This window comes from Manis javanica, chromosome 3 (genome assembly GCF_040802235.1).
Source record: "Manis javanica isolate MJ-LG chromosome 3, MJ_LKY, whole genome shotgun sequence".
Taxonomy (NCBI): domain Eukaryota; kingdom Metazoa; phylum Chordata; class Mammalia; order Pholidota; family Manidae; genus Manis; species Manis javanica.
Genome location: NC_133158.1, coordinates 98,071,859 through 98,096,652, shown reverse-complemented (window position 1 = coordinate 98,096,652; position 24,794 = coordinate 98,071,859).

Sequence of the window (24,794 nt, the reverse complement as noted above, 5' to 3'; positions counted from 1 at the left end):
TCTGCCTTTGTAGTTACAACATGTTTAACTTGGATAATTCATTAATCTTCTGTATATCTTTGTTTCCTTGCCTGCAAAACAATTGAGCTGAAGTCACTCACCACTAAAATAATTTGAACTCTAAATGTTTTATATTTCTGGAATTCCAAATTAATATATAACCTCCTTTCCTCATTTTTTTCTTATTTTTTTTTCTGTACAGTATGGATTTTTTCCCCTCATAATTCTGTGGCAGTTGTGTTCCAAATGTGAAAATACTTTTGTTGTGCTGTGTGGAGCTATGTGTTCTTTTATTTCAGTTGCCAGACAGAGTGTGTTATTTCAAGTGTCAAAACTGTGTTTTTTCTCGGTGGTTGATAGGTAAAGTTTTTTTCACCTTACCACTAGGTAGCTTATATGAATGACAAAGCTTGTTAAGCATCACTCTTTCTAAGCCTATCTCCTTTACCTTTAAGTTTTTCAATTGAGTGACATGAGAAAATTCTCAGTATTAAATTGGTATTATACCCAGTTAAATACACTTCTTTTTTACATTACAAAAGGCAAGTTGATGTAGCCTCACATAATTCTGTTTTTAAACAGAAAAATTAGAACACCACATGATCAATAATTTTCTGAGTTTCTTTGTTTTATATTTTGAAACTTTAAAAATGTCATTATAATACTTGATAAAATACGTGGGGAAAAGAAAAGCACCTATAAATAATGCTAAAATACTTGGGTTGTGAGTTTTGTGAAGCCATTAAGTCCTATAAACCACAAAAGTCATCCTGATTATACTAGTTTTCTAGGGCTTTCATAACTAAATACCATGGACTGGGTGGCTTAAACAATAAAATTTTTTTTTCTCACAGTTCTGGAGGCTGGAAGTCCAAGATCAGTGTGCTGGAAGGGTTGGTTTCCTCTGAAGGACAGCACCCTGGCCTCTTGCTGGGTGTAACGGTTAATTCTTAATTCTCCTATGGCTGTCCTTCTGTGCACATTGTCTTTCCTCATGATGTTTTGAGCTCCAAAGTTCCTGCTCTTGTCAGGATACCAATCAGATAAGATTAGCACTCACCTAATAGCTTCAATTTAACTTAATCATGTCTTAAAGACCTTATATCCAAATAGAGTTATATTCTGAGGTGCTGGGGGTAGGATTTCAACATATAAATTTTATGGGGACACAATTCAGCCCATAACACTAATACACAGTAAGGAGTTATGCACCAAGTTATTCAGAGTAGCTCAAAGGCTAAAATTCACCTTGTTTACAGAAAACATTTTTTTCTCATTTCTTACTTGGAGGTCAGACCAAAAGTGTTTTAAATGAAGTAGCTTTTTAATATATTGTAAGAGATGTAGCTGAGCTCTACATATAAGGAACAGTATGATGATTTCTTATATTTCAAGTCCTCTTTGCTTATATTACTGTATTTTTGCAGAATATTGAAAACAATTTAATGAATTAATTGAAAGGTACAGGAACAAGAAACATAGTTCTATTTTTTAATAAAAAATTTGCATAATCCCTTTAAACAAATGTCTTATTTACCTCATTTTTTAAAGACATTGAGCATATTTTCTTTTATTATTTTTGATTCTCCTGATCATTTTGATGATGGTTCACAAAAACTCACAATTTTATTGCATTTTGCTAAATTTATTATATTATACATGCAATCTGAAAGTTAATACTTTTGCCTCCAATTTATGCATATATATTTCCAGTATAAAATCATATTACTAAATATTTCCAATTATAAATATATTCTTTTCAAAATGGAGACTACAGGAAGTCATTCTTCTGTCCAGTTGCTAACTTATGTTTTGGGTCAGTATTCCTTACTCTTTACTTATCTTAACTTATTGGAATTTTCATCCAAGCTTTAGTTCAGGTAAAAGTATGTTCTTATAGAACTTAAACTACAAACGGTTAAGTTCATACTGTTATACAGCATAATACGTTTGCTCTCCTGTCTAACCCCTCCTTTCAAACTGTTTCTTCTGCAAAATAGAGTATGAAGAAATTAAATAAACATGTTTAGTATCTTATTCTGTACAATAATGGGTACCTTGAAAAAGACTTTAATGCTCTATCTTTTGACATAGAGGTAATAAAGTGGGTTTATCTTGAAATCCAGTAGGATAATGGCATTAGCAGTTATGTCCTCACATTTTGTTGCTCTGTAACTTACAGAATCTTAGTCATTTCTCCAAGAGGTCACAAATCTGTGTATCTTAACTTGGCTATTATAGAGGTAGGAGTTTAATTAGTTTGTCTTAAGAATCAGGCACACTGTTCATTCCATTATTGGGCAATTAAGTAATCCTGTTAAGATAGAGAGACCATGCCTAAAATTGACTGGGAAAAATCATAAAACATAATTTCAGGAAAGTGAGGTAAATTCTTCATAGCTCAGCCTGAGGAATAGATTTTTTAAATGTCTTAATGCAAAAATAATAGGAGTGCATAATTGATTAATTTGTGCATGGTTCCTCATAAGTTACAATGGCAACCAAAACAATGGTAAATGAAAACTTGTGAAAATAAGTGTTTTTGGATAAGTAGTTTTATGTTAATTTAAAGCTGGCTTGGTTTTCTGGACATCCACATAGCCTTTATAGTTTTTCTAATATAGAGTTATATGCAGTTGGAAATCAGGGGTTATGTAATGAATGGGGTATAGACTGTGCCACTGACATGTCTGGATTTGAATAAGGCCTCAACCACTTTGAAATATGGCCTAAGTCTCAGAACCTTGGTTTTCTCGTATAAAAAAGACACCAGTCTCATATGTTGTGCTATTTAAATGAGATAATTTATATAAAGTGTAAATCACAGTTTGCCTGACATATAATAGGACTTAGTGCCGACTTTGTAATCCCTGCAGCCCTCACTTTCTACTCCCTGAAAAAAAAAAGCTTTATTAAAAAACTGTTTTTCACTCCACATTTTCTATTGACAAAAAATAGAGGAATTGCCATTTCCCTATTTAGTAGCTTTCATGTCTTTATCTTGAGTTTCTAGTTGGATATTGTCAGTTAAATTTGACCTCATGTCTTTACAGATGATTTTTTTTATCCACATGTTGTATATTATCATTGAGTTTGGCACACAGGCTCATGTCTTTGATTTCTATGGTTTGTGTGTGTTTATGTGTTTATTTCTATGATGTATTATTATTATTGTTTTTTGCCTATTTAAAAGGCTGGAGAAAGGGGGAAATAAGTTATAATAAAAATTTTTACTTCAAAATAATGTCCTAACTTTTCTTTAGGAATGTAACAATATAATTACTTAAATCTGGAACCTGTTAAACTATCTTTTTTTTCTCCTCTTTTCTGTGAGGATCTCAAAATGAAATGACTGTCAGCAGGATGAGACACATGCTAGTGTACACTGCCAGCTTGAGATAGTTCTTAAACCAGGACTTTATTTTAGAATTGTCTATATGCCAATCTAGAGAAAAAACTCTGTTACTTGCAGAGTTTTCCTTTGTACAGAAGTGAATTTGGTTCAGATATTTTGACTTGACTACTACAAGTACATAAGTCATTTTTTAAAAAATAACTTGGGCCAAGTGACTTATCTTTTCAAATAATTCTAGGCGTCTCTTGGCTTATTCTATGTATGTATTTATATATCCAAAAAAGGATACTACAGTAACTACTACAATTAAATAAGATCCAAAATTACAAGTGAACACATTGCACTCAGATTTAGCAGATATCATGTATGTGTGTTTCTTACTACACAAATTACATACTTCTTCATCCTAATAACTTGTTCTAAAAGCAGGAAGGTGCCTGAGTAGGAAAAATACAATTAAAGGTCATGGAGGAATCTTTCAGTCACCATGCAATAAAAAGCAAGCTTATTTTTAGCTTCTCTAAATAAATTATTAGAGTTAACACAAGCAGGATGGCAGAGATTTTAAGGAATCACTTCAGTAAGGAGCCCATTTCTAAAAGCTATAGGAAGTGGATATTAATGAAAACGATACTTAGGATCCCATAATTGCCTTGAAGTAATATTGACTTGAACTATCTCCAACACCCAGAAATGTTTCTGGCAGGCAAAAAAATACTCAATTAAAATGTGTTGAACAATTTAAAGTTTGTAAATGCCAAGAGATAACCAGAATCTTGAACAAATAACTTAAAATACAAATTTCATGTGATGTATCAATATATGCAAAAAATACATAGTGCTTTTTTTAAAATAGTGGTGGCCAGGGTGAAACATACATACATGGTCAAAGAGGCAGTCAGTTAAGACAATAGATACTGGAATCAGTATTTATTGCTCTGTTCCTTTTTCATGTTTTCCAACAATAACATATTTAAGCAAAATTTTTGATGGTTTGATTATCAACACTGTGACTATCACATTTATTGTTGTACTCATGGACTTCACAGGTTAGTCTACATTTATTAGGCTATTTTCTTCCTATTTTTCATCTTTCATTATTCCCACTGTTAGAGGGTTAAAGCAGTTGTAAATCTCTCCTATTTAAAAAAAACAAAACAAAAACATGTTCTTATTTTCCTTCCTCTTCTTAATAAAAAATTGATAATATTATATGTAAATCATAATAGCAACCAGGATTTTTAATGCATTGAAAATTTTCTCCGCTTTTTATGAACTGTGCTATATTTTGCATATGTTATCAATTTTCACAATAAACTTTGAAATTATATCTTTTATACATATTTTACATCTGAGGCTTATAAAGTAACTTTCTGGAGGACAAAATGAATAAATGCAGAGATCTAAATCTATCTCGGTTCTCTTACTTGGAGTCCTTTTTTCCATTCGGTACCCTTTTCTTCACTTTCTTACCATCCATTAAAGTGCCTCCATCTGATTCCCTTCCCTGGACCCTTCAAATCTTAAAGCATTCCACACAAATTGCCCTCCCAGGGGTTCTCAGTGGCATCAGAGAACGACATTTGTCAGTTTCTATTTTACTTGCACTCTTGCAGCTTTGGACTACTTTGACACCTGACTCTTCATCTCCTGAACACCCACAATATTCTAGCTTTTGTTTTCCATGTCTGACCATACTTTCTCAGCCCCTTCTCATGCTGATACTCTTCTTATTTCTGCCCTTAAATGTTGAATCTTATTACAGCTTAATTTATGCACACCACCTAAGAAATCTCTATTCCCATGGCGTCCACCATAAGACTGTGAAGCGTAATTGTCAAATTTGTGACTCTGTGTCCATAATCTCCTCTTGAAGCCAGACCCCTCACTGCTGCTTCTTTATAGGCACGGTTCCCTGTTCTTTGCCCCATTTATTTATGCCAAGTAGCTCCTACTTATATTTCAAGTCTAAGTGTACATACTCCTTTCTTTGGAAGTCCTTGGAGGCCCCCTAGGTTTGGTTAAATTGCCTTGCTATTCATTCTCTGTGGCTTGTATTTTCTTTCTCACTCAAAATTCCACCTTTAAAAGGTGTATCCAGTAGAATGTATGGTTTACAAGAATAAGAACAAAATTTATCTTTCTCCATAAGCTATTCTTGAAGCACAGGAATATTCTTGACACATAATAAATGCTGAGAAGCATTTGCTGAATTCAGTGAAAACCTGCAACTCATGTTTATTTCTTAGTTGTGTGAGGTGTGGATACCTGACATGTACATGACAAGGTTTTGCTTCCTTACATTTTCAATGACATAGGAGACATACCACCAGAATATCGTATCTAGATAAAATGAAGCATTCAAAAGAATAAGTATGGCTTGTTCGAATCATTTGTGGGGGAAAGAAAGAAAATTTTCTAAGGGAAGTTGTTTATAAATTCTGTCTCAGTGCTGTTTGTAAGTAGAAAATTGAGTTTATATTACATTAGAAGATACTATAATGTCTTTATTAAATTGACTGTGCAATCTTTGATCAAATAAGTAAATGCATTTTTTATTTCCAAGGTCAAACATACATTCTTTTTACCTGGAATGCCAAGTCTAGTGGAAGAAAGCATGTCTAATAATGTATGAAGCTGAAGGTCAATTTTACTTTTCATCATTCTTATAGCTTTTAAAGACCTAAAGTTATCTCATTTCTTATTGCATGTTTTCAGCAAATATAGTTTTTAGAAATTACAGCTGTTCTTATATTGATGTGAAATCAAGCTTAATAAATAACTTGTTTTTGAATGCTTACTCCATGCTAATGAAAAATCTTTGGGTGAAACATTTTTTAATGCTTTATTCCACAAGCACCTTTTATAATAAGTTTACAACTTTTAATGGAAAATTAAAAGATGTCTGCTTGAGATGAAAACTTTAGTTCTTTTGGTCAAAGGCTCCCTATATTTCTAATGCATAAGACATAAAGGTTGTATCATAGCAGTTGGACCAAGTTGTGACAACCAATTACAAAGCTGTTGCTAATCATCAGTGCAACACTGAATATGAAAGAAAAAAGAAAGATGGAAAATAAGCTCGGGTTGATAAACACCCTGTTTTAGACATGCTGCTTTTGACTTTTGAGAAACATCACTAGCATAATCTTAAGGATTTGGTGGACATCACAAAGCAGCTTGTAGGGTATACCTGAAGGAAATCTTGAAAGGAATTGGTATTCAAAATGTAAAGGGTATCCACAAACAACATCGGAGCTGAAGCCAGAGCACAGACATTACCAAGCGGGAGAGGAGTGGTTAAGAAGATGCCAAGCAAGCCCCAGAGCATCTGAGGGTGACCGGACGAGCCCAGGGCAAGGATTCTCGGGATGCTGGAGCACAACCTGTTACTGGGGTAAAATGACGGGAACTTTAAATTTCTCTAGGTAGATTTTTTAAACAAGCATTCTTGTAAATTTACTTAAGTGATTTTTGAAGAGAAAGAACACATTTATTTATAGACATAATTTGTATTAAACCAGATTATTCATGATGGGGCTAGAGGTTGGAGCATAAAGAAGATTCTTCTTTTGAAATAGTAACTTGAAGTGTAAAACCAGGAAATATTTTGTAAATGAGGACTCTCTGTCCTCATTTTATCTCTGAGGAGCTGAGGTAATAGAGATCCAAAATGAATGGCACAACAAGAAGTAAGTAGTCAACTCCAGAAATTCTTAAAAGGAATAAGAAAGCAAAGAAAAAAAAGACATAAAAATGAGAAAAGAGTTTCATCACTAAATAACCAAGTATAGTTTACATCCTTAGATTGGGAGGGTTTGAGGGAAAGAAGGTGTATGAATTTCCTGGTGAGGTCATGTTGATTTGACTGTGAGCCTAAATTTAAAAAGAGAAAACAAATTAACATGTTGTACATCAAAAATAATAAACTGTCATCTCAATCAGAGACCTCTGAGCATCATCATAAAATATCAACATAGTTCTTTCAGTAATATTTTAGTGAGAAAAGCTATCACACGTTTGGAGCCAAAGAAGAGTTTAAAGCAGAACAATAACTGGAAACAACCTAGGTCCAAATCCTAGTTCAGTTGCTGATAGCAAACCTCAGACAAGCAATTAACCTCTCATTTTCTTACTTTCTTTTATCTGTAATGAATGAATAATTGAACTCAACCTACTTTGTCAAACTTTTTTGTAAGGAAGCTGCATAACTTCACTATTTTGTGGTTATGTATAATTATTTAGCCAACTAGATTAATGTTGGCTTTTTAAGGAATAGATTCCTTAAAAATTAGTTCTTTATTTTTAAATAAAAATTCTAATTAATTCCATAATTCTACCTTGTCCAATTTTGGAAAATTTCAGGTGATGTGGCAAAATTGTGGGGAATATAGCATTTTTACAATGATGTATTTTTTCTTATAGGATTTTAGAGATTAAGCTTTCAGATGATGTATTACAAAAAGGATTGCTACATATAAGAATAGGAATCTTTCAGTCTCTTCTATTAATTGAAAAAATATGTTAAATTGAAAAACCCCACTTGTTCAGAGTGCATAATAGAAAGTAGCATCCTGAAATACATATTTTTGTTATTTTTTCTATTGCTTATATATTCAAAGCAAGGCTAATTGAGGAGCAAATGAAAGAAAAAAATTCTGTCCATAGGAAAATGATATTCTGGCCCAATTTCAGATAACTCACCTTCCCCATAGAAATGGGTAATGGTGCTGTTAGCAATATGTTCTTTTTTCCTCAACCCCGTGTGGGTCCAATAAATGCTTATTGAATAGATGTTCATTGAAAGGCTATTTTGAGTAAGATACTTCAGAAGCAAAAATTATTAAGACACACAGGCATTTGTAAGAGAGTTATGAAATATGCATAAAAATAATAAAAAAGAAAATATGCTAAGTACAATTAAAGAAGTATACCAGATTATTATGGAAGCCCAGAATTAAGAAAGTATTCTGGGGTGAGTGTGGAATCTTGGAGAATTTCTTGGAGGAAATAAGGAAGTAGTGGTAGGGCAAGAACACTGGGAATCATGCTGAGGAAAAAATACAGGGAAAAAAGCAAATGCCAGAAAACAAAAGGCTTCTTGGGAAGAAAACAAGTATATTTGTGCTACCAGTCTGACTTTATTACTCCCTTAAAAAGAAATTCTGAAGAAATGAAACCCCATGTAATTGTGTTAGGGATTACCTGGACAGAAACTTGCCTTACAGTCATTTTAGAGACTTTGGAGTCTCTGAAGTCTTTGAGATATTTTAAGGCCTTCAGAGACATTTAGGGCCTGTCATGATTTTCCTGAAATTAAATCTTGTAGACCAGTGGTACTCAAAGTGTGGTCTCTTGAGCGATAGCATCCGTGTCACATTGAGACAAACATTCCTGGATCCCTTCCCAAATCTACTGAAACAGAAGCTCAGGAGAGAGATCCCAGCAATCTCTTCTGTACAAGTCCGCTACGTAGCTCCACTGCGCACTTGGATTAGAGAATCGCTGATGCAGACAAACATCCCAAGTCTAAGGCTGTCTGGCACTAACTGTGATAGCCTAGGGCTAAGCTTGTTAATTCTGTCTAAAATCCAGTAACAGATGAAAGGATGACAAATGAGAGGCTATGGCTTTATGGAAAGATACATGGGATAATCTATTTTCAAGTCTTCTGACTAGAAAACACAACTTAATGTCAAAAAAAACATATTTATTGATTAGAGAAAACCTACTATGTGTCAAGTACTATTCCAAGTACTTTACATGTACTATGTCATTGAACATGCCTACATTTCCAAAAATAAATAAAAATTGTCTTAAATCAGCATGATACTATGGTATATAGATATAAAAGTATAAGATCAAAAAAAAGATGCAAAATTATGCATAGAATGAATTGTCAACTTAATTCAAATAAATACATGACTAGAAAGAAAGACTAATAGGAAAGCAAAATGATGCATAAAGCTGATCACCTCACACTGGTGGATATATGTGCAATTACATAATGGTAATAATAATAGTATTATTATTATATTTGAATGTTGCATATTCAAGTATTTGAGTAGTCTCTGGAGCCTGACTACCTCTTATCCCCATCTCTTCTAATAGCATGAACCTGAGTAAATATTTTACCCTTTTAGAACCTTAGTGTTTTCATCTATATAATTGTAATAAAATAGTGTTTACCTTACATGAAATTAAGTAAGATGAACTATCTATAGGGGTTAAAAGAGTGGCTAGTGTAGTAACTAATAAATGTTATATTCAGTAAATTTGTTTTGCTTTTATACATATAAAAAATTTCATTAGTTAAGGTTTATAATCATGAAAATTGGAGTCTAAAAATGGTTACAATAGAATGACAAATACTCTAATAAAAAAGAAGCAATAACATGCAATTTCAATAGTATTCTATTTGAGTAACAACACAAGTAGCACCTGAAAGAACCATGTAAGTGTCCAATTCAGTAAGAGCAAGAACAGTTCAGAGGAAGGAGAATTTGCATTCCATTATGACGAGAGAATATTTTATGAAGGCAAGTTGAGGGGTGTTTCTTGGATGATGTATCCTGGGCCCTATGACAATTAGCAGTAAGATCAAGAGCAAGGATATTTATATGCTGAGATATAGCCCACGAAAAGCATGAAAAATATAAGGGGGTTGGTCAAACAGTGATATGTAACATTGTGGCCACTTATTATGGCAATTATGTCTGTGTTTGCCAGTTCTAGTTGGTTAGTCTAGAAAGGTTGATCTGGCCCAGACTATCAAAAGATTTGGTGATTGAGACTAGGGAATCAGAATCAGGATGAAAAGACAAAATTGGGCTTCTAGGAATACTAATATGGCAATAGTGTGTGTGACAAGCAACAGGAGAGAGAGATCGAACTGCATAAGGCCTGGGAGTCCCAAAACCACAAAGGGAAAAATGGGGGCGGGAAGCGTAAGCGATGTGAGATCTCATTTTAAAAAAATGAAGCTGAAGAATCTATTACCTGAATGTGAACATAAGGGAAAAGTTGTAGTCAAAATGATATCTGGGAAAATGGTGGAACTTATAAAAAACAGAGAAGTAAGAAAAGAGAACTAATTTTATGGAGAATGTTAAGTTTGATTTTAGATTGGTCTGAAATGACAGGAAGACATGGAAATGAAAGTAGCTATGTAGCAGATGGAATTGGTGATATAAAGTGGGATCTGAGTCATCATGTTGTAATGATATTAGAGATCTCAGAGGTAGATGAAAAGAGGAAATCTAAAGGCAGATTAAACTGAAGTGCCAGGGTTTACAGAAAAGTGGTGAAAGAAAAACCAGTAAGATAGAGTAGATTGATGAGCAGTTACAGTAGTGGGGTGGGGAGGAGAAAAATTGTGGTAATGTGCTGGTATACTGAGAGGCAAGTGTAGAAGGGAAGGGAAACTGTTTTAAAAGGAGAAAGTGAAGGGAAAGAAATGTTTGATGAAGAGTATCAGATACTACAGAGAGCTCATAGTTGCTAAAACCAAAAGGCTTTCTGGGTTAGCCTTTGTGAAGTTATTACTGTAAGATATAAAGTCATTGGTGATGCAAAATATAGAGGGTGAAAGAAAGAGTGTATAAAATGTTTAAAATGTTCATGCATTCAGTGAATGTAGAATGTATGAAAGTGCATGTAAGCAAGAGATAATACGTTCAGATAAGTATTTTTTGTTCAGAGGCAATCAGTATGAAAAGGAAATCATGTTTACTGTTGCAATTATCAGCAGTATTTTAAGAGAATTTTGAATGGTTGGTGCATTTGAAGAATTGAGAGTAACTATACATTGAAGTGGCTATAGTAGTGACAGTATTATTGGGGGTTAAAAATCCATGAATAAAAACTTAAAAAATTTAATCGAGGTACTGTTGGCATCAACAGACAATTTAATGTCACATTTCGTAGCTTGCCCAATGTACTAATTCATATGTAATTTGGCAAAAATGTTTTAAACTTTACTGTGGTTGCAGTTATTCTGCATGATATGTAAATATTTATAATATTTTCAATTCTTTGAGTTTAATTTCACAAATGACTTCTTGCTAACTTTAGTGTGTTTTATATTTCCATGTTGTACAGTAGCAATTATTTTTGAGAAGCTAAAATATTGTAGGTGTATTTTATTTCAATAACTTTTTGTTTGAATTCATATAATATCTATCCAATAGGAACAGAAGTTTATTGAGGTAATGTAAAATATACACAGATCTGTGTTTATACAGATAGACTATATGGTAAACTGATAATAGTTTAATTTATCTTTGTGTTGTGTTAGCATATTTCTTGACCATATCTTCAAAGTAAAGAATAGCAAGTGAAGTGGGTCTATGGTAATCTTTTACACAATAGCTGAAAACATTGAGTTATTTTTAGGAGTCTTAATGTATGCTTTACATTTGGAAAAAAGTACATATTTTTGTTTAAAATTTGCCAGATATAAAATATCTGGCAAATATCCAAAGAAATGTCATTATCTATCTTAGTCTATTTGTGTTGCTATAGCAGAATACTATAGACTGGGTAACTTATAAACAACAGGTATTTATTGCTCACAGTTCTAGAAGCTGGGAATTCAAGACCATGGAGTTGGCATGGTTGTGTGAAAGCCCTCTTCTGGGCCACAAAATTCTCCTTGTATCCTCACATTTTGGAAGTGGTTAGGATGCTCTCTGGCTTTTATAAAGGGCACAGTCCCATTCAAGTGCTCTTTGGGCTCCACCCTCATGACTTAAGTTCCTTCTAAAGGCCACACCTACCAATACCATCACCTTTGGATGTTAGGATTTCAACATACAAATTTAAGGGATACATTCAGGCCACAGCATTGTTATGGATTATTTTGGTTTCTAATTGGATATAATAAATGTATATTGGCAAAGTGAAATAATATTTGGCATAGATACAAATTTAAAGAATATCTGTACCAACAATAGTTTGTTGACCTTTCCTGGATATTTTTATAAGGCCAAATACTTTACCAGATTATTTATACAAAAATGAATAATGCATGTAAATGATTAATATATTTGCATATTTGAGGAATAAGTTCATTCACCCTTTACTTATGACTACTAATAAATTTCAGAAGTATCTGTTTATTTTTAAATGACTTTTATTAGCATTTCTCCATTTTTCAGATTTAACTTTTTCCCCATTATCCATCTGCTGTTACTTACTAAAGATGATTTTCTTCAAGTAATATCACCCTTACTATCAACAGCCATACTATTTAATAATAATGTGGCCTAGAAAATTACTTATCCTCTCTGACTTATTCTCATTAATAAAGAGGAATGCTAATATAATTATGTGAGGTTAGTGTGTGAGGATTAAATTAAATATTGTGTATGAATATGTGCTCAATAATTTATTAGTATGAAGTAGTTAACCATCAGAATTTCACTTGACTATAATCAGATGAGATAATTGCTATTATAAGACAGGAAGTAGTATTAATTTGATTTCTATATAACCTGAGAGGTTTTTTCTTGTTGAGCATAAGATGGAGAATGTGAAAGAACTGTGCTAAAGGCCACCTAAAGAACTTGGGGTCACAAAATGCTAAATGCTGCTATGTGATTCTGAGAATCAGTACTGAATAGTAACTCTGGATGAGTATCACACAGAACTATCATTGCCAAGGTAATGGAGATCTTCATCTTGTCAATGAGTTTTCATTGGTGAAGAGGGGTTAGTTTCAAGATCTGTATAAAAGGGAATAGTAGGAACACAAATTGTAAGAGGTAAATAATATTAAAAAGACACTATTATACTTAAAACTTACAATTGATATCCATATGCTATGACCTAGCAATCCAACAAAGCGTGTACATGTATTCAAAATAAAAGTGTACTGGGATGTTTGTGTCTGCAGTATTCATAATTGCCACACATTGGAAACCACCCAAATACCCATCAAAAGCAGACAGATAAATTAGTCATTTAGTCATTGCATATGCATGCAGTGTAATACTGTAGAACAATAAAAATGAATTACAGCCATAGGCAGCAATATGAATGACTCTCAGAATTACAATGTTGAATACAAGAAGCCAGAGAAAAAAGTATACCCTGTAAAATTCCATTTATATAAAACAGAAATGTTGGAGGTCATTTGTGACTCTTGCATCACAAAGGGGAGCTTCTAGGGCATTGTTAAAATTAATTTCTTTATGTAACTGTTGACTACATGGGTGTGTTCAGTTTGTGAATTCATTGAGCTGTGTTTTTATGTTGTTTTCTGCAAATACATTATATATAAATAAAAATTCTAAAATCTATTTTTGTTAAAAGGAAGAATGAGAGTTTTCAGTAATACTTAAAGTTCACATCTAAGAAGTTTTCATTGTGAGAGAGACCATGGTAATACATTGCCTATACAGAGAGAAATTAGAAACAATAAAGGCTCAGGAAGAACAAAAAGGACAGAAAACCCACATATGACTGGTGTGAAGATATGTTTCTTGGCCACACAACTGTGGAAGGGGTTCCTCCATACCATAGAATGGAGTAATTGAAGATTTCCTATTGTGTGTTTTATTTTTACTTGGTTGAATCAGAAATTATGTTACCTGTTAATTAATTGCTTAGAATTCTCATCCCATGGTTTAGTTTGGGTATTTTCAATTATCCCTACCTTCTTTGAAGAATGTTACATTAAGTAACTCTTTCATTCACTATTAAAAAATTGCTAATTATTTTTGTACCTAGAATTTTATGATATATGTAGCAACCATTTCAAAAACCATTTCAGAAAACAGATCAAAAGCTTAATGAAGCTAGTTACTCTTGCCTGACACCACTCTGTCTTACAATAGTGCCTGGCAATGTAATAGACACTTTGGTGCTGGTATAGCTAAGACCACAGATGAAGTCCAAACACTAAACAGCTGAGCAATGAATCTGAAAATAAAAATTATTTATAGTCTGTACTTGTTAGACTTATTGACTTCAAACTACTCTTAGGGAATATTTAAGGAAAAGTTAAGTTAATACGTTATGGGTTGAGTTCATTCTCCTCTGTTCTTTTCCCCACCCCAACAAAGAATTGAAAGGCAGAGACAGCAGAGAAGTGGAATGAAAGTTTTATGTGAATACACACCAAGGGAGGAGTGGAACAGAGTCAATGTAGACAAAGGCAGGAAAGAGAAGTTCATTAAATTCCTGCTCAGCATTGGGTAAATCTTTCCACTCCTAAAGTGAGGGTCACCTGGCATCCAGTGTCCTCTTGAATCTGCAAGGATGGGAGCTAAGCCCCTACCACCCCAGGATTTAGGGGAGCCATGGAGCACTTGATGGAGTGAGATTATGTTCTGAGAAATTCCCAAATCAAAGAAAGGTGATTTTCAGGCAGGCTATTAAAGAGCATGATTTTACAACTGTAGTCCTGTCTGGGTCACCCAGGCAACGGGAACTTGCGAGCCCAAATCAGAGCTCTCAATAGCCCCTCCCTACTTATCTGGAGTAGAACAGAGAGAGTGACACACTTGAAGAAAGGGGAGTGTGGACAACCTTAGCAAGGAGGCACACTTAAGGATTTAAGGTCTGGGATTTTATAGGGCTTTTTGAGTAAGGGTCAGCATAAGGCATGATGTATACAGGTGATTCATAATTCCTTTGAAGTTTTGTCTTAAAAACAGGGTTATTTAGGTGACTATGTTGGACTAGATCCTGGCATTCTTTATCTACATAGGTTTATTTACACTTCAGGGGTCTATCTCTTATCCTGGCTACAAAGTTACTTAATTAAGGGATTGGAAGAAGAGGAAGAACAGCATATAGATTAAGTTAAAGAAAAAACTGGGTCTTTTCTCAGGCTAAGGAGATTTTACAATGGCATGATCTAATTGGTACAATGAAGACACAGGTTGTGCTGTGATACTTCTCTTTATCTGGGGAATATCCAGACATTCCAAGTTGCTTCTGGTCTTTGAAATTTCAACTAATAAATTCATTAATTCTGCAAGTCCTTTCCGGCTCTCTGGTTTTATCTGGTTAACTCTTTGAATCCCATTTAGTGGGGGCTCCACTGACCTTATTCTCCCTCCACCTGTTCATATATTTCCTTTCTGTCTGTAACTCCAGGGGGAGAATCCCGGGGCAAAATACCTTTGAAACCAAAATCAGTCAAAGGGAGAAATAAAGTAGGAGAAACCCGTTTATTGCTTATAAGCAGTCATCTGCTTCTCCTCTCCCATGTCTCTTGTGACTGACTACAGAAGAAGGGTTCCCACTCAACCTCCCCAGTCCAGATATGCCCTTGCTGGCCCTTGTAATTACCTATTGAAATGGATATGGAATACTTCTCTCCACCCCTTAGAAACACCTATTGATATGGAGATGCAGTAAGGCCAGGTGAGAGATTCTGGAAATACTGCAGTTTTACCTAGAGCCCACCCCTCCAGAAATCTCACCTCACAATCTACTCATCCTGGGCATAGGGGTGGAGCATGGAGTGATCCACAACCTGGGGAGGGGGTCCCCAGGAGCCCACAGTTGTTGTGTTTTTTATTTTCTTAATTACAAACAGGTGGGCCTTTAATACAGGAGAGGCTGGTACCTCGGGTGGTGGCTTCAGCAACAAATCGGCCCTCAGCCACACCCCCTCATCCTCTCCCAACATCTCCTCTACCATCTGAGGGGCTGAAGGCATGGTTCATTCATTCCATCACCCCATGGCCTTCTGCAATGCAAATTCTCCTGCTGCCTCCTCCCTCACTGCTAACATATCTTCCTGTCTTCTCAGTAACTGTCTCTCTTAGGGCATCTCATAGGTCATCACCCAGCTTTCCCAAGTGATGCTGAAGTGTGTCTCTCTCCTGCCTAAGTCTCTCTCTCTTCTCGATAATCCTCCCTCTCTCTCCTTGATGACACTTTCCACTATTTTGAGAAAAAGAGATCCCTATAATCCCAGCTGCTACATGCCCACTCAGGGCCTCTAATCAGTCTTCCATCTCACAGAGAGCTAATTCCATACCTTCCAGTGTCTCTAACCTTCCCCAATTCTGGGGAAAGCCCCACCCCTCTAGGAGGTGCTTTACTCTAGATCAATTCCCCACTAGGGGCTCCCCAATTGGAAGCCCTACAGATAGGGGGCTCGCAGGTGAAGCTGCACCTTCTACCACTGCAGCCACTGGGGTCTACCTACCATCCACAGGGGGAATTCCGGTATCTCCCCACCATTTCTAGGGGCAGCCCACCCAAGGGTCCCACCCATGTAGACAGATTTCAGGTTCAGAGATTCTGCCGACTATGCCAGAGGTAACTCTGGAGGGGGAACATCCTGGGGCAAAGTACCTTTGAAACTGAAATCAGTCAAAGGGAGAAAGAAAGTAGGAGAAATTCATTTATTGCTTACAAGCAGTCATCCACTTCTGCTCTCCTGTGTCTCTTGAAACCCAGCTGCAGAAGAAGAGACACCTGCCAACCTCTCTGGTCCAGATATACCCTTGCTCACCCTTGTAATTTCTTATTGAAATGGAGATGGACTACTTCTTTCTGCCCCTTTGAAATACCTATAGATATGGAGATGCACTAAGACCAGGCAACAGATTCTGAAAGTATTGGAATTTTATCCAAACTGCCTAACAATTGCATATACAAGCGTTGAGTTGCCCATCCATAGTTGCTTTACAGGTGACTAGATGAAAAGCCAAACTTTTTCAAACTCAAAGTGGAAACTCCTCCCCTTTGAAAATGCTTACAGATATTTTTCTACTACTAGCAAGTCTCTCTAAAGATCATTTTATGCTACTTAGAGACATTTTTTTAGGGTTACTTAAAATTCAAGGGAGTAAATTTATCTAAAGAAATGAGTAGAGGTATGCTAGTTGTTATTTAAGTAGGATCGACAGATACGTATGATGAAGACATTTGAAACAGTGAAGTTGTATTGGCATATACACGTTAGCACATACTTTGGACCTTCTCAAAGATCTAAAAAGGATAAAGGGTGAAAAAGATGGATGACATTATATATTACTTTCTGCTATTGATTATTTCTACTATTTCTTACTTATCATAGATTTAGTAAATACTGAGACATTCTTATGTCCAGACAGCAATATTCTGAAAACTGTAAGTAAATTATTATAGTTATTTAAACATTTTCTTATCAAATTTGTCAGTGTAGAGATACTATGTTAATGCCAACATTGTGGAAAGATGACTATAATACAAAGGAATTATAAAAGCAAAGCAAGTAATGCAACATTGTGTGACACATGTTCCAGTTTTTTAAAAATATTGATGCTTTACACATAAAACAGTTTGTAAAGCTAGACACAAAATCAGCAGTAGTAGTTTTAGCTAAGGCTAATGAAAAAATGGCTGAAGAGGAAGCAATTAGGTGCTATTCAGATAATATTTCAGGGGAAGAATGTGATAAACTGGGTTAGGTCATTTGTTGAAGATAAATCCAGTAATATGGGGATTTAGAAGATAATTGGATTTAATAGTGTAATTATCTTTGGTGGCATTGATAAAAGAACTTTCAATGGAACAGAAGGAATTAATGCAGACTTGAAATACGGGTTCCACAGAACCACAGCAAAAGAAACAGAGGTGTGTGTGGAGATAAAACTTTAAAGAAATGTAGATGTAGGAGAGCCCTGGGTAAGTAACTGGAGAAGAATAAAAGAATGAGTGAGATTTATTTTTTAAGTGTGTGAAGATTAGATAGAGAGATAGATAAAATAGATAATAGCTTTGCATATTCAGTTGTATGCTAACTCTCTTATCCATCAGAGAAGAAAAGAAAGGGAGAATGTTAGAACAATTTTCTTGAGCAGGTATAAGGGAACAGGATGCAAGAACCAAGTTAAGATAGGTATAGAGAGACTACGAATAAGGTTGAAATCCATGAGACTGGGTAAATTCATCCAGTAATTTCCTATAAATGGAGAATAGTTCTGAGAACAGGTTGAACAGTCTAATCTAATGGGAACATATTGAAATTCTCTTCTGAAATGTAATTTTTATAGTTATTAATGAAGACTGAGAATATAATATGTGTGAAAATGCTTTGCCTACTACATCCAAAATAATATGGGAATTTTCTGTGTCTCTTTTCTCCCTTTAACTTCCATAACCACTTCATCTTATGAGACCTAATATCCTAAATTCAAACTATGATCATTAGCACGTATCTTTTACTTTGTCTTAAGCTTTGGAGGCTATACATTATTTTTTGTTAAATTTCTAACTGCTTCTAATGTAGAAATTTTGTGAAGATTGATGATATCTTCAATCCAATATTCAGAATGTGTGACATTTACCTGTCTTGATTGAAAAGCTTTTTTTCTCACATTGTCGAGAAATTCTATTTTTTAAGTATTAAGGAGAAACTTAGAAAAGGCTAAAAATACGCCAATACAAAAATTAAAATTAATAAAAATCAATGTGATATATTTTTATAGGCTTTTGTAATATTTAGAGTAGATAGTTTTACATTACCAGTAGCCAGATGAAAAGTTGTATCTGTTGAAATCTTTTCTTTAAAAATCTCCAAATGACATAGGACAAAGGCCTTTGTCATCATGGACTTAAGATTTTATGAAGAAAGTACTTATATTTCTCTTTTAAAGTGAAATCTCAGAATCCTAAAATATATAAACTTTCAGGGTTCCCCTTCCCACTTCTGTCTTTAGAACAATGTTACTCCTTAAAAAAAGAAAGTACTTAAATATCTTCAGGGTGTCCAGATCCACTTATTGTTATTTATTACATTAACCACCGTTAAAAGGTTTGTTGAGAATTTTTAAATCTGATATTCAGTAGGAGCTAAATGTATATGACTTTAAATATTTTTCTTACTCAGTATGCGTTGTCATACTTGAACTTACAAACACAAATAAGAGTGGATTAAAGAAGTTTTATCTCGGATCTTCCTTAGGTGTATTTTTGATTATATTCCAAACATCAATACCGATGGCTGTAGAAGTGGTAGTGGTTTATTTTCACATGAAATATGGTGAGTTTCTCTATTCAAAGATATACAATGCTGGACTGTACCTTACTATTAAAATGGATTATATATGCATATTTATAATGATAAACTAGAAGCTGTTTACTAAAAGTCAAATTGAATCTGGGTGAACATATACATTGATGACTTAGAAAAAGTCCTAGTGTTCATATAGATATTTTTATTGACTCTCCTTTATTTCCTACCAATAACTGTTCCCCTCCTGCTTCTCTCACTATTTTAAGAAAGGTAACGTTTTATTTTATGTTTGTAAGGACAAACATTATTAAGAAGATAGGAAATTATAAACTTATGGGATATTCATTGATATGAAAATATGTTAAACTAATAATATTTTTCATTTTATGTGAAAATTTTACAACTATGTTCCCTATGTATTGAAATAAAATGTTACTTTGTGCAATAAAGTGTTTAATACTTTTGATATAATAACATTAAACCAGCTCAAATATTAACCAAACATTTCAAGCTGAATATCAAAAATTAATGAGTAGATTATATTTGCTGTAACGTAGCATTGTTTTCAGTAGAATGTAAAATCAGTGAACACATAGGCCCATATATTTCAGCACCATTTCTCAGAGGTTCAGCCTCTCAGAGTGGTGAAATACTTGGGCAAAGGAATCACACAATTGGATTTGGTATAAATTAATTAACTCCTCTGTTTCTCAGTTTTCCCATTTGTAAAGAGAGAACACCTACATACTAAATGCTATGTTTATATCATAGAGTTGTTGCAAAGATTAAAATATGATACTCATAAAGCATAAAAGACTGCTGGTTTCATATATTCAACAAATGTTATTTTGTTGTTATTAACAAAAAATAATTCATTAGACTCTATTGAAAGCCTAATAGGGTGTGAGAGGCTTGGGCTATGCTTTATAAAAATAATTTATTTTCATTATTAGATATTAATACCTATATTTATATAAACAAACACTATAATAATTATCATGTAAAATAAGTTTATTTTTTAAATATTTAAAATGCAAATCTTTCAGTGCTAGATTATAGGTCCCAGGATTTTACTATCTTACCTTTATAGTTTCAACCATACCTTGTATTATGCATAATAAATTGCTGGTATTGTTGTCTGCTTTCTAGGATAAATGCAAAAGTTTGATCTCACTTTTGACTCTTGACTGTAGAGTTTGCTGCTCACCACTTTTCAACCTTGCCAGCAAATCCAATCAGTTTAAGAGCATTTTAATGTACCTATGTAAGTACTCAGAATTTAAGATTGGTAGAGAAAAGCAGATCTTATGACCTTCATAAGTAGTATTCAGCAGTTACTCTGGAGATGATAGAATTAGTTTAATTTAAGCTGCAGTTTGATTGAAATGTTTTCCTGCTTCAAAACAGATACTGAACTAGCACCTACAATGTGAAAAAGGTTATATGCAGTGCACTTCTAATGTAACAGAAATGCCATCGAGTGAAACAAAATCATTTTGTCATCTGTAATCAGAAAGAGGTTGCCCTATATGTTTTAGATTCCGATTTTTAATTTAACAAGAAAGCTTAAGTGTATAGTAGTGTAGAGTATATACGACTCAGCTCTTTTTACTTAGATAAAAAGTGCAATATTTTACTTGACTTTGACCTCGAGTCAAAGCTTTGTGAAGAATTTGATCTGAGTGGATTGGGGTAAAATGAAATGAAAAAGTGGAAGAGCTGCTTTTAACATGACCAGATGGTAATTTTTACTGGTTGGCAGTGTACTGAAACACATTTTCTGAAAGGAAAGTATACATTATAGACTGGCACAACTAAATGTGTAAAAGCATCCCAAAAATAGATTAAAATATTCTTTAGCTTTGAAATAAAGTTATAATAAGCTTATATAAGTATATGGTTATCTGTAGGGTAAAGATAGCAATGAAGAGTAAGTTTATAATCAGACGTTCTAAAGGAATTTGGACTGAGTTGACAGTATCTAAACTCTGACATTCTATTCTCAAAACTTGAATTGCGTTCCCTATATAAAACCAGGTATAATAATTTAACATTACCTGCTTTTGCTGTACTGAAACCCTGAGCAGTCTCACTAATGCACACCTTATATTTCCCAACCAAATTTTTGAAATCAACTCAGTTCTAATTATCACAGGATTAGACATATTAAAGTCTATTAAATTATTCATTAAAAAGCTTATTTCAGTTCTTTATTCATATCAAGAGAGTTACAATGATATACCTGAGAACCATTAAAACTGATTTGCTAAAAGTCCAGGAAGCACAAATATTTAATTATTTATTACTAATTACCCTATAGTTTCATCTGTCTTATTTTTAGCATGAATTCTCTGATTAGCTATGATCATTGATATGGTTGATTTGGTAAATTCTTTAAACACATTACTACTTTTTTAATCTCTCTAGTAATGGAGCATCTAAATATTTCCCTGGAAATGACTAAAACACAATTTCAGCACACCATTGCAAGTGAAAATTAGAGCACTTCCCTCAAACAGCAAGCAGTATAGGCCTGGGCCCTGTCCTGCTGCCCTGCCAGGACAGGGGAGTCAAATCATAGGAGCCCCATCTACTGCTGACTATAGTACACAGTCCCAACCATCTAGTAAACCTGATTTGGAGAATCCAGGGAACTTTGGCGCCCATCCTCCAGCCTGTATAGGGAACCAAACCTGGAGTCCTATCCAACTGTTCTCAGCTAATGGCACCCCTTCATGCTGTCCCTGTCTTCAGAACTTGAACAGTTGCCTCACTCCAAAATAGACAATAACAGCACCTGCTCAAGAATACTACCAGGAGACACACCCAGAAGCCCAAATGAAGCTGCCTAGTGAAGAACTCTCTCTCAAAAAAAATCCTGTGAAGTCTAGAAGAGGAGCCCAATTACTCAAATGTTCAGATGCTAACATAAGGAAACAAGGATCAAGAAAACTCAGGTAAATGTTATATTACTAAAGGAAATGAATAAAGCTACAATAACTGACCCTAAAGAAATCTAGTTCTGTAAATTGTCAAAGAACTATGAATAATCCTCTCAAGAATATTTAATGAACTACAAAAAAAACACAGTCAACTAAATGAAATTAGGAAAATAATGCATGAACAAGATGAGAAGTTTGACAAAGAAATAGCCACCATGAAAAAAAAAACAAGCCGAAATCCTAGAGTATACAAATATAATCTTGAATGGAAGAATTCAATAAAAAATTTCAAAAATAAACTTGACCATGCAGAAGAATCAATGACTGGACATATAGGACCTTGGAAATTGTCTAGTCAGAAGAACAAAAAGAAAAAATAATGAGAAGGAGTGAATGAAGCCTGTGGGAATTGTGGGACACAATGAGAAGAAACAATATTCACATTATCGGAATTCCAAAAAGGGGAAAAAAAGAATAGAAATTATATTTAAAGCAGTGATGGCTGAAAATTTGCTGAATCTGGGGAGAGATATGGCCATTCAGATTCACAACACCCAAAGAATTCCAAATAGGTTCAATCTGAATAGGGCTACACCAAGACATAATTAAATTGTCAAAAGTCAAAGACAAAGAATCTTAAAAGAAGCAAAAGATAAAAGATATTTATGTATTTCCTACAAAGAAGGGAATTCCCATAAGACAATTGATGTATTTTTCAACAGAAACTTTTCAGGCCGGAGCAAAATGGGATCACATATTCAAAATGTTTAAGGAAAATAACTGTCAATCAAGAATTCTATACTTGTGGAGATGTCCTTCATAAACAAAGTAGGGATAAAGACTTTCCTAAGTAAAGAAAAGCTGACCAAGTTTATTACTACCAGACCTGCCTTACAAGGAATGCTAACAGGAATTCTTTGACTAGCAGTATAATATTGCTAATTAACAGCATCAAAACATTAAAAAGGTAGTATAGTCACTGGTAATAGTAAAAATATATACAAAGTTAGATTCTGAAAAATGGTAATGGTAGTGGTTAATTCATTTGCAAATCTATTTTAAAAGTTAGAAAAAGATAACATAGTGGAAATAACCACAACTACAATAATCTGTTATTAGTTACACAATGTAAAAAACATGTAAATTATAACAGCAGTAACCTAAAATACAAGGGGGAGGAAAAAATTCTATTGCAGATTTATTAAAGTCAAATCATCAGTTTGAATAAGTTATTATAAATTCAAGATATTTTATATTATTCTCATGGTAACCATAAGAAAAACTTTCAGTAATTATGCAAAAGAACACAATAAAGAAGTCAAAGCATACTGATACCAAAAGACATCAAAACACAAAAAAGGACATCAGAGTAAGAAACAAGGAACAACAGATCTACAAAACTATCAGAAAACAGGTAACAAAATGGCAAAAGTAAGCCCTTACCTACCAATAATTCTTTTAAATGTTTACTGACTAAATTCTCCAATTAGAAGATACAGAATGGCTGAATGGAGTACAAAACAAACCAAAAACCAAGATCCAGCAATATGCTGCCTACAAAGAATCGTTTTAGATACACCATAAATTGAGAGCAAAGGGATGGAAAAAGACATTTTAAGCAAATATTAAGCAAAAAAAGCCTGGGTTGCTATACTCTATCAGTCAAAATAGACTTTAAAAATGATAAGAAGGCCAAAGAAGGTCATCATGTATTGATAAAGGAGTCAAGACATCAAGAAGCTATAACAATTGTAAATATGTGTGGGTTCAACTCAGTATGTTAGCACCTAAATATATAAAGTCCAAACTAGCAGAGCTAAAGGAAGAAATGAACATTAATGGAATAATAATCTAGGGGTTTAATAACTCAGGTTCAGCAATTGATAGATATTACAGTCAGAAAATCAATAAGGAGACAATCAATAATCAATAATTAACACCAATGCTACTCAAACACTATAGACCCAAAACACTATAGACCAAATCTAACAGACATATACATAACATTCTATCCAACAGAATACACATTCTTCTCAAGTGCACATGGAACATTTTATAGGACAAATCATGTCCTATAAAACAAAGTCTTAGCACAAAAAAAAATTGCACAAAACAAGTCTTAGCAATTTTAAGAAGATTGAAATCGTATCAAGTATCTTCTCTGACCACAATAGCATTAAACTAAAAATCAGTAACAAGACAAAATGAAAAATGTATGAATACCTGGAAACTAAGCACAACACTCTTGAACAACCAATGGATGAAAGAAGAAATTAAAGGAAAGATAAAAAAGCTTCTTGAGACAAATGAAAATGGAAACACACATACCAGATTTGTGGGATGTGGCAAAAACAGTTCTAAGAGGGAAGTTCATAGCAATAAATACATGTAATAAAAAGCAAGAAAGATCCCAAATAAACTGCTTAACTCTATGCTCAAAGGAACTAGAAAAAAAAACTGCATCCAAAGTTAGCAGAAGAAAGGAAATAATAAAGATTAGATCAGAAATAAATGAAATACAGAACAGAAAAAC